Source organism: Tachypleus tridentatus, chromosome 7 (genome assembly GCF_004210375.1).
Source record: "Tachypleus tridentatus isolate NWPU-2018 chromosome 7, ASM421037v1, whole genome shotgun sequence".
NCBI classification, from domain to species: domain Eukaryota; kingdom Metazoa; phylum Arthropoda; class Merostomata; order Xiphosura; family Limulidae; genus Tachypleus; species Tachypleus tridentatus.
The window spans coordinates 44,612,759-44,625,602 of NC_134831.1; the positions used below are offsets into that span (position 1 = coordinate 44,612,759).

At 34.8% G+C, this 12,844-nt stretch overlaps 1 protein-coding gene across 1 annotated transcript in view; it reads right to left on the reverse strand.

Moving 5' to 3' along the window:
• The window catches only part of LOC143255561 (T-box transcription factor TBX10-like), a 108,079-nt gene that overhangs the window by 17,678 nt on the left and 77,557 nt on the right, over positions 1–12,844 (reverse strand). The window lies entirely within an intron of this gene.

Genomic DNA, 12,844 nt, shown 5'->3' on the forward strand with positions numbered 1-12,844 from the left:
AAGAGTTGTTTTATTGAAATGACGTGTCATATTTCCATTTAAGACGTGTAGCTACTATAAAAAATAAAGCTTTATTTGAAAACAATATTAGTGCTTTCAGCCTATTGCAGAGTTTTATCCCCTTAAAACAAGTAACAATGAAATAAACAAAAACAAAAAATAAAATTTAGCCAGGCGTGAGCTGGTGATTAGCTTACTAGAGGATCCATAATTTTAGTACCGTTTCTCAAATTCTGGACACTTAGTGTGTCATACGAGTAATGCTAAAATCTCGCTATTTGGTTGAAGTTGACAATAATTGACGGGAGGTATTATGGATACGTTGAATTCCCTTTAATTAATCAGTTTAAAATTAGAGACGGCTATCACAAAAAGCTCTTATGTAAGTTTGCGTGAATTCTCGAAGCAAGGTAAACCAAATTAAATGCAGATATAAATTATAAATTGTACTGTTAAAAAAGGGGTAAAGAATTACATGCATGGTGCACACTAGGTGACAACGATATCAACTAAAAATTCTAAAATTGTCACTTGGCAACAAAACTTTACTGCCTCCATACTCCCCTACAGTGGTCCCATTTTTCTCCTTATTAATCCATCATCAACTGAATTAAGAACGACATAAATGATTTAAAATTTATATTACCATAATATGGTTTGTACAAGTACAGTAAAATCTTTGTTTATATTGAAAGTTGTTTTGTTTGTTCGTTGTTAAACACAAGCTCCACAATAGGTTATCTACGCGGTGTCCACCACTGGAATCCAATCCGGAAGTTTATAAGATCTCAGGTTTATCATTGATTCACTGCTCGGGGTGTGGGCGATAGTTGACAGTTAGAAATTTAAAATAATGTTCATTGATAAACGCCAGGCATGGGTAGCTAATACAGTGGTAAAGTATTTCTTATTTGTATCGTAAATGTACATAATACAAAAACAACAACAACAAAAACTCCCGCATGTGTCTTTAAGACCTGAGATTTTTGTTAAAAACAGTACCAGAAATTTAGGCTTTATAATTTCAATTAACAATATGATACTTACAATCTAGTAAGCACGTCTTAAAAATAAAGTTCTTTCAAAAACAAAATCCTCACTTAAACAGTCAGAACAAACGAACATAAAGAAATGAATAAACGATAACAGAGGAGTCAGTAAATTGGCTTATAAGAAATCATAATTAAACTTAATAAAATAAAATTGATAAATTTTATTGATTAATGTAAGAAATATCAATGGGAAGAAAATTATTGGCCTTTAAAAACCTTCGAACATCATCACCATAGGCCTATACTAGGCCTAATTTAAAACACCGATACCTTTTGTACGTAAAATACAGTTATTGATAATGCCCTCTAGAAAGTTTCATGTTTTCAGTTCCAAAATTACGTTTAAATGAATTAATTAAAATATATATATTTAAGTAACAGTAAAATGTCTACGAAGGATACTAATAAAATTATTAAAAAATGAAAATATTTTGACTTGTTAAAAATTAAATCTAGTAACTATAAAAGTGACATAACAATTATTTTCACTGAGAAATTTAATTTATTGACCAAAATCATTTAATATATCGGAAAATAAATATTTTTTCCTCTCAGATAACTAAAAAAGTTGGTAGATGTTTGTCTATATCTGCTAATTTCCACTTAATGAGTGACTTTGGCGGAGCGTAATCGTAAACTTTCTCGAATTTTAACTCTGATCCATTTCTTCAGAAACACGCTCCGAACTTTTATTTACGGGTTCTTCATAAGAATGGTGATCAAATTCACTATTTTGTTACATGAGAGTAGTTTAAGAGTTGATGGTGGTTGTTGTTGAATAACCATTCCACCTCTTGTCTGTCAGCTCAAAATTAAGGAATTATAGGTGCGAAAATTGTGAAACAAGTATTTTATGTAAGAAGAACTTGCTTGACATAATCAGTTTTTAATAGTATTATGTAGTAAGCCTAACAGCTTATGATACTGAAAATCAGGTTTCAATACCCACAGTGGGCACATCGTAGATGACCCTATGTGTAGCTTTGCGCTTAACAACAAGCAAACAAACAAATCATCAAGCACAAATCCGTTATTCCGAATGTTGCAGTAAATCTGAACGCACTGTTAAGGTTTGATTTGTTATTTTTTTAATTTCTCCCAAAGTTACACGAGGGCTTTCTGCGCTAGCCATCTTTAATTTAGCGATGTAAGACTACAGGAAATCAACTAGTCATCACCACCCACCGTCAACTCTTGGGCTACTATTTTACCAACGAATAGTGGGATTGACCGTCCATTATGACGCCGCACGACTGAAAGGGCAAGCATGTTTGCTTTGACGTGAATTCAAATCCTTCAGATTACAAGTCGAGTGATCTAACCACCTGATCATGCCGGCTTGCTCTGATAAGTATTACATTTACTTAGCATAACGGAAACATAATTCGGCACATTTCTTGGATTATTTTTTCGTATAAGCATTTGTGTGAAATCAATTACAGTGTGGTCGTATGAGTTTTCTTTTTTCGTTATAGGAGTGAGTTTTAGGACAGAATACCTCAAGATAGCTCGTTTATCATTTATTTATTTATTTACCATGAATGCGACAGTGGATCATGACCAATAAAGGCAATTTTCTAATGTAAAGAGGTCATCTGGACAAACGCTCTAACCTTCCCAGCACTGCTCGTAGTCCAGTCTGACATGTTTGTTACTACTGTGACATGTGTCTTCTTTGCATTTGACCATCGACGTCCGCCATTTTGTGATCTTGTTGGGTATCACATGATCAACAAGAAGAGAAAGTGTGAGTTCAGGTAACTTCCTAAACAAGTTCTACTTCATAATCACTTAGATATCACAAAAGAAATGCGTTCAGTGACTTTCTATTTACATAGTATTAGTATGTGTGAACGTGGTTTTTAGTATAGGTTTATGTTTATCTACTTGGCAGTACGTAGTTTCGATTTTCAAAAATTTTCTTAATTAGTTAATGCTGTGTTTCAATATTTTGCATCAATTCTCAATTTATAGGTGTTGTGATTGTATCTGAAAGTAAGCAGTCCAAATGAAACCCACAAAATAACATTGCGTCGATAAACGACTCCGTGATCCTCAGTTTTTTTTAGTGGAAATTAGTCCCACCTTATTTGGTTTGGTTTGTTTTTTGAATTTCGCGCAAAGCTAGACGAAGGCTATCTGTGCTAGTAGTCCCTAATTTAGCAATGTAAGACCAGAGGGAAGGCTTTTTGTTTTTGTTTTTTGGAATTTCGCACAAAGCTACTCGAGGGCTATCTCTGCTAGTCGTCCCTAATTTAGCAGTGTAAGACTAGAGGGAAGGCAGCTAGTCATCACCACCCACCGTCAACTCTTGGGCTACACTTTTACCAACGAATAGTGGGATTGACCGTCACATTATACACCCCCACGGCTGGGAGGGCGAGCATGTTTAGCGCGACGCGGGCGCGAACCCACGACCCTCGGATTACGAGTCGCACGCCTTACGCCCAGGCCCAGAGGGAAGGCAGCGAGTCGTTATGATCCACCGCCATCGTTCCCTCTTAATTTCAATTCAAGTATTATTCATTTCTCCCTCTCATAAGTAGACGACATATATTTTGTACACTGAGCTGTGACACAGTTTTAATATTTTACTTTCGTTTTTACAAATATATTGGTTTGTTTAGTAGAAGTATAAAAGTGGAAACAAAATACAGGCTTCACATCACGGGTTAGGGTCGTGGTCAAAGAATTAGCAAGTATGTTAGTAAACGTCAATAATTTTTACATTGTGTCACTCCTTCTCTCTCTCGCTCTCTCTTTATATATATATATGTATATATATGTTAAAGAACGTTACATAAACATCTACAGTCTTGGAGAATCTCACTGGTGGTATATTTGTTTAGTAACGAAAGTTGAATTGGCATCGAGAGTAACGATGTGTGAAGAAATGTCTTTCGTCATCTTGCCAGAAAAAGCCTGCTTATAGACTTCTCTCAGAAGATAAGCTAGGTAGCTGTAGACAGACTTGCTCTCCTGAAAATAGTTTTGAAAAGTTAAAAAGAATCAGAAGAATTAAGATGATGATAAAGAAGTTTTCATCACCCTAGGTGAGATACTAGGCAGTACAAGCGAAGAAACCAGGAATACCGCTGCGAGGGCTTAAGCCTCGTCACCAGCCTCTTCTTGATCGCTAAATAAGCCTAATGAAGCGACTGAAAATGCACGTTATCTTTAAGGACGTCATTACCGTTTAAGAGTAGCTGTTGACATGGAATAACTTGGCTGAAATAATCTCTGTAAAATAAAGTGTGTTCCACTAAAACCTTATTCGTTAATACTCACTTATTTAGCAGTAAAAATGTAGACGCACTGAAAGTATAAGCACGTGGTAAGCGAGGTATCTGTGCTCAATAATTGCCCCACGTCTTATCAGATGTGTAACGAACGTGCTACCTTTAATATAACAAACGTTTACAAATGGGTGTAGATATTATTTTATTTCAACTCAAGCACTGACGAAAGCCCAGACACAATACTGAAGTGCGTTCGACTTTGAAACTAAGCACACACAGCCCCTTCCTTCAGTGACGGATTTAAGGTTGTGTGGACCCAGAGGCTAATAATGTTTGTAGGTCCTACATTCCATGTAATTCTAAATAGAAATAAAATTATCAATAGGCCCCCATTAATACCAAGAGCCCTGGGCTGAGCCCCCTCTACGTCAATGTCGTGGTACCAAATATTCGCGCCTATGCAGCCGTGGGGGCGTTATAATGTAACGGTCAGTCCCATCATTTGTTGGTAAAGGAGTAGCCCAAGAGTTTGCGGTGGTTGGTGATGACTAGCTAGCTGCCTTACGCTGCTAAAGTAGGGACGGCTAGAGCAGATAGACTTCATGTAGATTTGGGCGAAATTAAAAACAAACAAACAAACACACAAAGTAATTGGTATTACTAGGAACTGATTTTCGAACGTGGTTAATTTTCAGTGTCTATGTCTTTAACTCTATGTCTTTTGTTAAAACTAATTATTTGATTGAATTTAGCATTTGTTAGGTCTACTAAATGAGTTGTTTAATTTATGTTCAACACTATTCTGAACATATTAAATTGTTTTTACTGAAAATATAAATTATGCTAATTATGTGTTGCTCGTAATCATATATTGTTATGACATGTTTTGTTTTATCACCAAATACGAGTAATCATTTGGACAACTTAATTTTCGTACAGTCAATGTGACAGTAAACTATGGAAATAAATGAATAAATAATTGCCCGCCCTCTATTGTATAAAAATACACCTTAATAGAATACAGTCCCGAGCTGATAATATGCCTGCCATCCAACCAATGAGAAGTTGTCATACCAGCATAATATTTACAAATGTACATCAATCATACTAAGTACCAGTTAAAGTTCTCAAATATTAACCCATGGGTTGAGGCAATAATTAGTTTAAATGACACTTACTATTTAAATGTATTAACAGCAATTATTCTTTTGTTGTTTTCTTTATGGAATAAATATTAAATATGAGATCCAGAACTTGATTTTTTTAGAATGTAAGTACTTCACAGTTAGCAGCACAAACAGAGGGTGAGGGTGAGGTAAAGTAGGTAATAGCTAAGATATGAAAGATTCTATGAATTTAATAATAACTAACTTTTGTAATCGCAAAAGTAAAGAAAAGTTAAAATATCAGAATCAAAGCATTTTCTAAAATTATTAATCTCGACTCGAAATTTCATAATGACTCATATCATTTGTCTAAGAGACAAAACAACTTTAATGAATCCATTATTACCTATTTAAAGCTTACTGATTTTGATATGCAATTTCTAGGTAGTATAGTCACAACTGCTAATTATGAACTAATTCTAAAGTAGACAGACATTGTAATGCGTAGTTATTTTTTACTAATGATTATTTTCCTCGTGGTATAGGCTTAGTATGTCAACTTTCTTTTTCTAGGTTATCAACTTTAGATTCTATATTAAACATCAACCACGTTTTAGACATATGCTGAATATATAAAATGTATTTCATACACAATATTAATTCTAAAGGAGCATAATTTTATCTTGGTTGAGTTAGAAAAGTGGAATTTAAATGATACTATTTTAGTGCACGCGCATTCCCAAAGAACACCACGATTTTGTGGTAATAGGTCGCGAGCCATAAATTATCAGGTTCACTGCCCGACCACGCTAATCAGTAGGCCCAGGCACGCGCCGGCCTTGAAATTTGAACTTTTAAAATTTTAAAACCTGATTGGCACTTTGTGCTCGCGTAGGCTAAACAGGCAGGTCAGAGACTTCTACAATCCTGAACGAGACTTTTGCATTACAAAAAAAAAAAAAACTAATAAAAATTTTAGCACAGCGCTGAGAAGAATAAAAAAAAAAAGGAAAGACAAACTTTTATCTTTTATACCATATATTCAAACATTCTAATTTGCGCAGCTTAATCCTACCACAAAAGTTTACAGTGGTAGAAATCGTGTGACACTAGCAATATGTTTACTTCATCCTTGTCACTTGATAAAGATTGACAGGTGCGGCATTTTGATATTAACCTAGAGGCCGTTGGTTTCTGTCATCGTCACGAGCAATGCTAGTGGTTCGACATAAGCATGAATTTTGTTCCACTTTAACATAAACATTGAATTTGGACAGTTTAGTTCATGCAGTGAACCCATTGTACCAAATTATTTTTACAAAATGCGTAGAAGAGCTAATATCTGATATGTTAAACGTAGGCTACATAAACTCTTTGTGGACAAATAATTGATATGTTACACAATGCTTATTGTATCCTTTGAAGGACTAAAATAATGCATTACGTAGTTGTCGGAGGACTTTTGTGGGCTCTGCTTCGTACGTATTATTTATTGAAGAAATACTACCTGATGTTTTTCATACAAGTTATTTTACTTCTGACTGCCGACTAATGATTTGTGATGTTTTGTGCAGGATATTAAATGTTTGAAGAATAATAGGTAATGTTTTACACAATAGTTATTTATTTAGATTGAAATCTAATGTGTGATGTGTTACACACAGGTTATTTAGTGTTACGTTATGGTTATTTAAGTAGTTTGAAAGATAATATGTGCTGTGTTACATACAGGTGATCTGAAATATCTGAAGTCTAACATGTTACGTGCTATATATATATAGTTTATTTAAAATGTTTGAAATCCAATGTGTGATGTGTTACACACAGGTTATTTGATGTATTTGAAGACTAAGATGTGTACATTAGATATTGTTAATTTGAAGCGTTTGAAAAGTAACGTGTGTGTGTAACGTAATGGTTACATAAAGTGTTTGAATAGTAATGCGTGAGTTGTTATATAATGGTAATTTAAGTAGTTTGAGCGTAATATGTGGTGTGTTATATACAGGCTGTTTTAACTGTTTGAAGACCAATAAATAATTTGAATGTGTAATGTGTTACATATAAGTTTTAAAAGTGTTTGAAGACTACCATTTCATGAGTGGTGAATTAAAAACTGTGATTAATGTGTAGCCTAGTTAGGACAACTTCTTCCTTCTGATCTCTACACAAACAAAACGGCCAAAGATCAACAGAAGGTTTCATCTGGAAAAGCTTGTTATCGCTCCAAGTCGACTGGCAACTGGAGCGAAAATGAGCCTTGAATACAGGACCGTAATCCAGATATGACACATTCACGACCGTGACGCCACCATAGCAGGCGGATTTAGCTGCATTGTCAGCAAGGTCGTTTCTGCAGATATCGACATGATGGTACCCAGAAAAACTAGACATTAATGGTTTGTTTTGTTTTGAATTTCGCGCAAAGCTACACGAGGACTATCTGCGCTATTCGTCCCTAATTTAGCAGTGTAGGATTAGAGGAAAGGCAGCTAGTCATCACCATCCACCGCCAACTCTTGGGCTACTCTTTCACCAACGAATATTGGGATTGACTGTCATGTTATAATGCCACACGACTGAAAGGGCGAGCATATTTGGTGTGAAGGGGATTCGAACCAGCGACTCTCGGATTACGAATCGAGTGCCTTAACCACCTGGCCATGCCGGGCCTTAGACATTAATGGAAAACAAAAAATAGGGCCAGTCGTTGTTGAATATCGACGAGAACAGAATAATAAATAACGTGAAACCATTACTGAGCCAGCTAAGAAAGTCAGTTTAAATAGTACAATTCGTCTACTGTATAGCTTCTACATGAGCCAAGGCAATACAACTCTGAAACTGTAGAATGGATCCTGTGAGCAACCACAGGATCACTTGATTTTAAACTATCCATAGAAACAGGAATAGAACAATGATTCGAAAGAGTTTATGTAAAGAGAAGATGGTACTTCGAACTGGGAGTATCCACCTACCTCATATGAACTCAAAGAAAGGTAAGAGGTAAGGATGGTAATAAGCCATGGTGGGATGGGCTGACCAGTAGAGATAGCAACATCATCCAATGACAGACACAAATCACAGGAATGAAAGTAAGCTTATAGTGAAAGATAAACCCCAAAAATCTTTCCTCGGGGATTAAAGAAAGGAAACATCACTAAGGCGAAACTCGATATTGAGATGTGAAACCCTTTGGTGACAAAAATGCATGCAATTGTTTTTGGAAACAGAAAAGGAAAAAACATTTGCTGCGGTCTACTTCAACAAATGATTTAGGGCAGTCTGAAGCTACCTCTCAATAATCCTCATATTTAAGAACCAACGTGAGATGTGGAAATCGTCGACTCAGAGTCTATTTGCAACAGCAGGAGAAAGTTATGTAGCGATAGCTTTGATTCTGAAAAGTGTAATAATCAATACAGATCCCTGAGGGACTTCAAGCTTCTATGTGAAAGAATGAGAAGTGTCGAATCCACACTGACTTGGAATTGTCTGTTGAGTAAAAAACTATGAATAAAAATGGGTAAATTGTCATGCAACCCATATGAATGGAAGTCCCGCAAAATTCTGTATATTTATGTAGTGTAATAAGCCTTCTCATGATCGAAGAAAATAGAAACAAGAAGTTTTCTCTCGAGGAAGACTTTCCTGATTGAGAATTCAGGTTCATTCAGGTGGCCTTCTGTGGAGCACTGTTGATGGAACCCAAACACGGTGGGCTGGAGGAAGTTGTTTGATTTAAGGAACCATACAAGACGAGTGTTATACATCATCTCTAAGATCTTACAGAAACAACTAGTCAAAGCAACTGGACGATAATTAGAAGGAATTTTGAGGTCCTTTCTAGGCTTAAAAAAGGTAGGACAATAGCCTTGCACCAAGCATCAGGAAAAATGTTCTTTTGGCAGATCCAGTTAAAAATAATCAGAAGAAGAGGAAGGGGGCAGGAGTGAGATGGCGCAGCATCTTGTAGCGAATATCTTCAGGTTCGACAGATGATGAGTGAGTTGGAGTTCTACTAGTGTAAAAGGGAGTGACCTCGGTAGGTATATTCCCAAAGGTCTTCGACCTCAAAAGGAATTTGCTATGTGAAAATGTAGATGTTTTCACCAAAATATCTCCAGAGAGCAACTTCCTGACTGACGTATGTGAGCGAAAAAGACCATTTAATCCCTTTTGAATGAAAAAGGGGACCATTTGCTCTAAGAATTTGTCTGATAAGGAGTGGAGAATTAAAAATCGTAGGATAGGTTGCGATTGTAGTTGTGATTTTGTAGCACAGTCATCTATACGTTGTACTTTACCAATAAGCTGTTTTTTTATGATTTTATTTTCCTCAATATTTGGGAAATCCACAAAAAAGAGAGGAAGATTCAGTGCACGTTGACCCCACCCACCATGAAGTCCAATGAGGCGACGCACTACAGTGCTAAAGAAGGACACGGCAGCAACACCAGGGTTTCGTGAGCACTGTACCCAAACACCAGCATTAGACACAATGTCCATAACACCCACTGAGAATGCCCAACACTGGTACACAGTTGACTGTAGTCCAACAAAGTCAGCCGATTGACCTGTTTACAGGAATTCAAGGCCAAAGAAGTTTGTTGGAGTGCTCCAGATACTACTCAACCATCAAGAAACTTCTCTTCCATTCACGGGTCGCCATCCACGGCAAACACGTGGTTAGATGGTCAAATCCCGGAGGAGGTAATCTGAATATACAGAACCTTTTCTGGGAGGTCTCCTCACCACTTACATGAATCCACCTCGAGGGGTTAAAATGTTTGAAGACTATAGTGATGCATTATATATTATTAGGCTAATTAAGAGATGAGGAGGTAACGTGTTTTTCTCTTTCATTTTGCTGATATTTAGTAAAAGACTTCTTTATAAAATTGTTGTTGTTCTTTCAGTATATTTGAATAGTTGTGAGATGCTTGAAATTGAAAAGAGAAAAGTTCTGAATAGCTTGTGTTTGATTATAATATAAAGAAGGAATATTAAGTGTTTTCGAAGAGCTAATAAAAAGTGTGGTTATATTGTTATGGTTAAAGCTTGTGCTTAAGTTTGCAATTGCATGCTTTTTATGGTGTAAATTTTTTGTTTACTGAAAACACCATACATATAAATTAGGAATAACTCATAAAATGGCTTGTATATGTTGTGATGTTTGTATAAAGCCTCTGTCTGTCAATGGAGACTGTGTAAAATGTTATGGAATTTTAAGGGTTCACTTCATTACCAATGTAGTGAATTGTAAGAGACATTTGTCTAATGCCAAATAATGCTCATATTGCTCTTATCGCTGTCGAGATAGTAGTAAACGATTAGAAGATAGTGGTTTATTCAGCAACGAAAGATATAATTTGACAGAAAACAACTGTAATTTAGTAAATAAAAGTGATACTGAAACAGTGAATTCAGTAAAATCTACTGATATTGGACATCTAGAGAAGATCTTAAAAATTCAGATTGATCTGGTTATGACTGAACATGATTTACAAAATCCATTGGTAGCTACTATGCTCCAAAATATAAATAAAAATTAAACATGTCAGATGAAATAAAAATGGATATCAGTAAAATAAAAAAAATTACATACAATTTTTGTCAGCTAAGTTTGATGAAATATCCTTAATACCAATCAAATGTGTAAAAGGTATCAAGATATTGGGAAAGATGTGGAAAATTTAAAGGCTAGTGATTTAATTTCAAAAATATTAATCCAAGTGAATGACATGGAACAGTATAAACGAAGAAGCAGTATTGAAATCCATGGAATAATACAACAATATAATGAGAAACTGAGAAATATTTGTCCATAATAATAAGTAAATTCAATAGTGTTTTGAATAAACGTAAATAGTTGAAGAATAAGGAACAAAGGCAAATCCAACAGAACATAGGAGAAGGCAGAGTTTAAGTGAAAATTTAGTAGCTACTAGCAAAGAACTGTTTTGGAAGATAAGAACATAATTAAGAGAAAAACAAAATAACTTAATGTGGTCAAACAAATGGTTATGTATTTATTTACAAGGAAAACAGAAACTGAGAATGTTATAAAACTGAAAATGAATTGTAATTTTGTTTGTTTGTTTAAAGTTAAACACAAAGCTACACAATGGACTATCTGTGCTCTGCCCACCACGGGTATCAAAACCTGGTTACTGATGTTGTAAGTCCACAGACATACCACTGTGCCACTGGGGGGGATTGTAAATTTGTAATTTAATTTGTTATAAGTTTGTTTGATTGGAATTAAACACAAAGTTACACAAAGGGCTATCTATACTCTGACCAACACAGGTATTGAAACATAGTTGTGTGACTTTGTAGACATACCACTGCGCCACTGGGGGTAAATTTGTTATAATCTATGGATGTTAATTTAAGAACTAGTGAACATGCTAATATAACTTGTAAAAGGAGTAGAAATTATAAATGATGCTTTACGAAAATTACAACATACTGAAGGTGATATTTTGAATTCGGTACATATTAATATTAATAATATTCATAATAAGTGGGACTGTTTTAGTACAGTTGCTGTGCCACAAGTTATTTAAACTCTTCGAAGTCTGTTAAGTGATACGTGACATACACGTTTTCATAAACCACTATAGTATTTCATAATAGGGATCGCAAAGAATTGTAGAAAATTCAAGCAAAAAGAAGGTTAAACAGTAAAGATTCAGTTTAAACATGCTGCACTCATATAAAAATGAACACAAAACCATACATGTCAGACTTTAAAGGAAAAAGTTCGCTCAAAACGACCCGTTTGCAATTTTTCTTATTATTATTCTCTCACCAGCCTACAACAAAAACAACTTGGTGCATCGTACCCAGAATTTTTTGTAGAAAAATGAATAAGATGTTTCTATATTTTACACAAGCTAAAAAACTCCATAATTCTAGTGTAACGATGTTATCATTTTTGAAATTAAATTTCTTACAAACATCTGGTGTTCCTTTAAAAACCTAAGTACAATAATAGATAAACATTAGAAGAATGTACTGAAGGTGATATTTTGAATTCGGTACATATTAATATTAATAATATTAATAATAAGTGGAACTGTTTTAGTACAGTTGCTGTGCTACAAGTTATTTAAACTATTCGAAGTCTGTTAAGTGATACGTGACATACACGTTTTCATAAACTCAGTGCTTTGTACACTATACAGTCAGTGTATTTAGGGAGCAACTCCTTTAATATGTATGAAGTATTAACCGTATCAGCTAAGTACTTACTATTGTTATTATCATTACAAAGCAGTTAGCTACTATATCATGTAATATTTTACCTACAGCTAAGCATAAAGAAAGCCAGAAAATAAGATAAATATAAAATTATGAATTAAACAACAAGCTACAATAGTAATCGTAAGAAAAGTAAAGAAAAAGCTGGGGATACTGTGACATTATTTACTCAAACTAC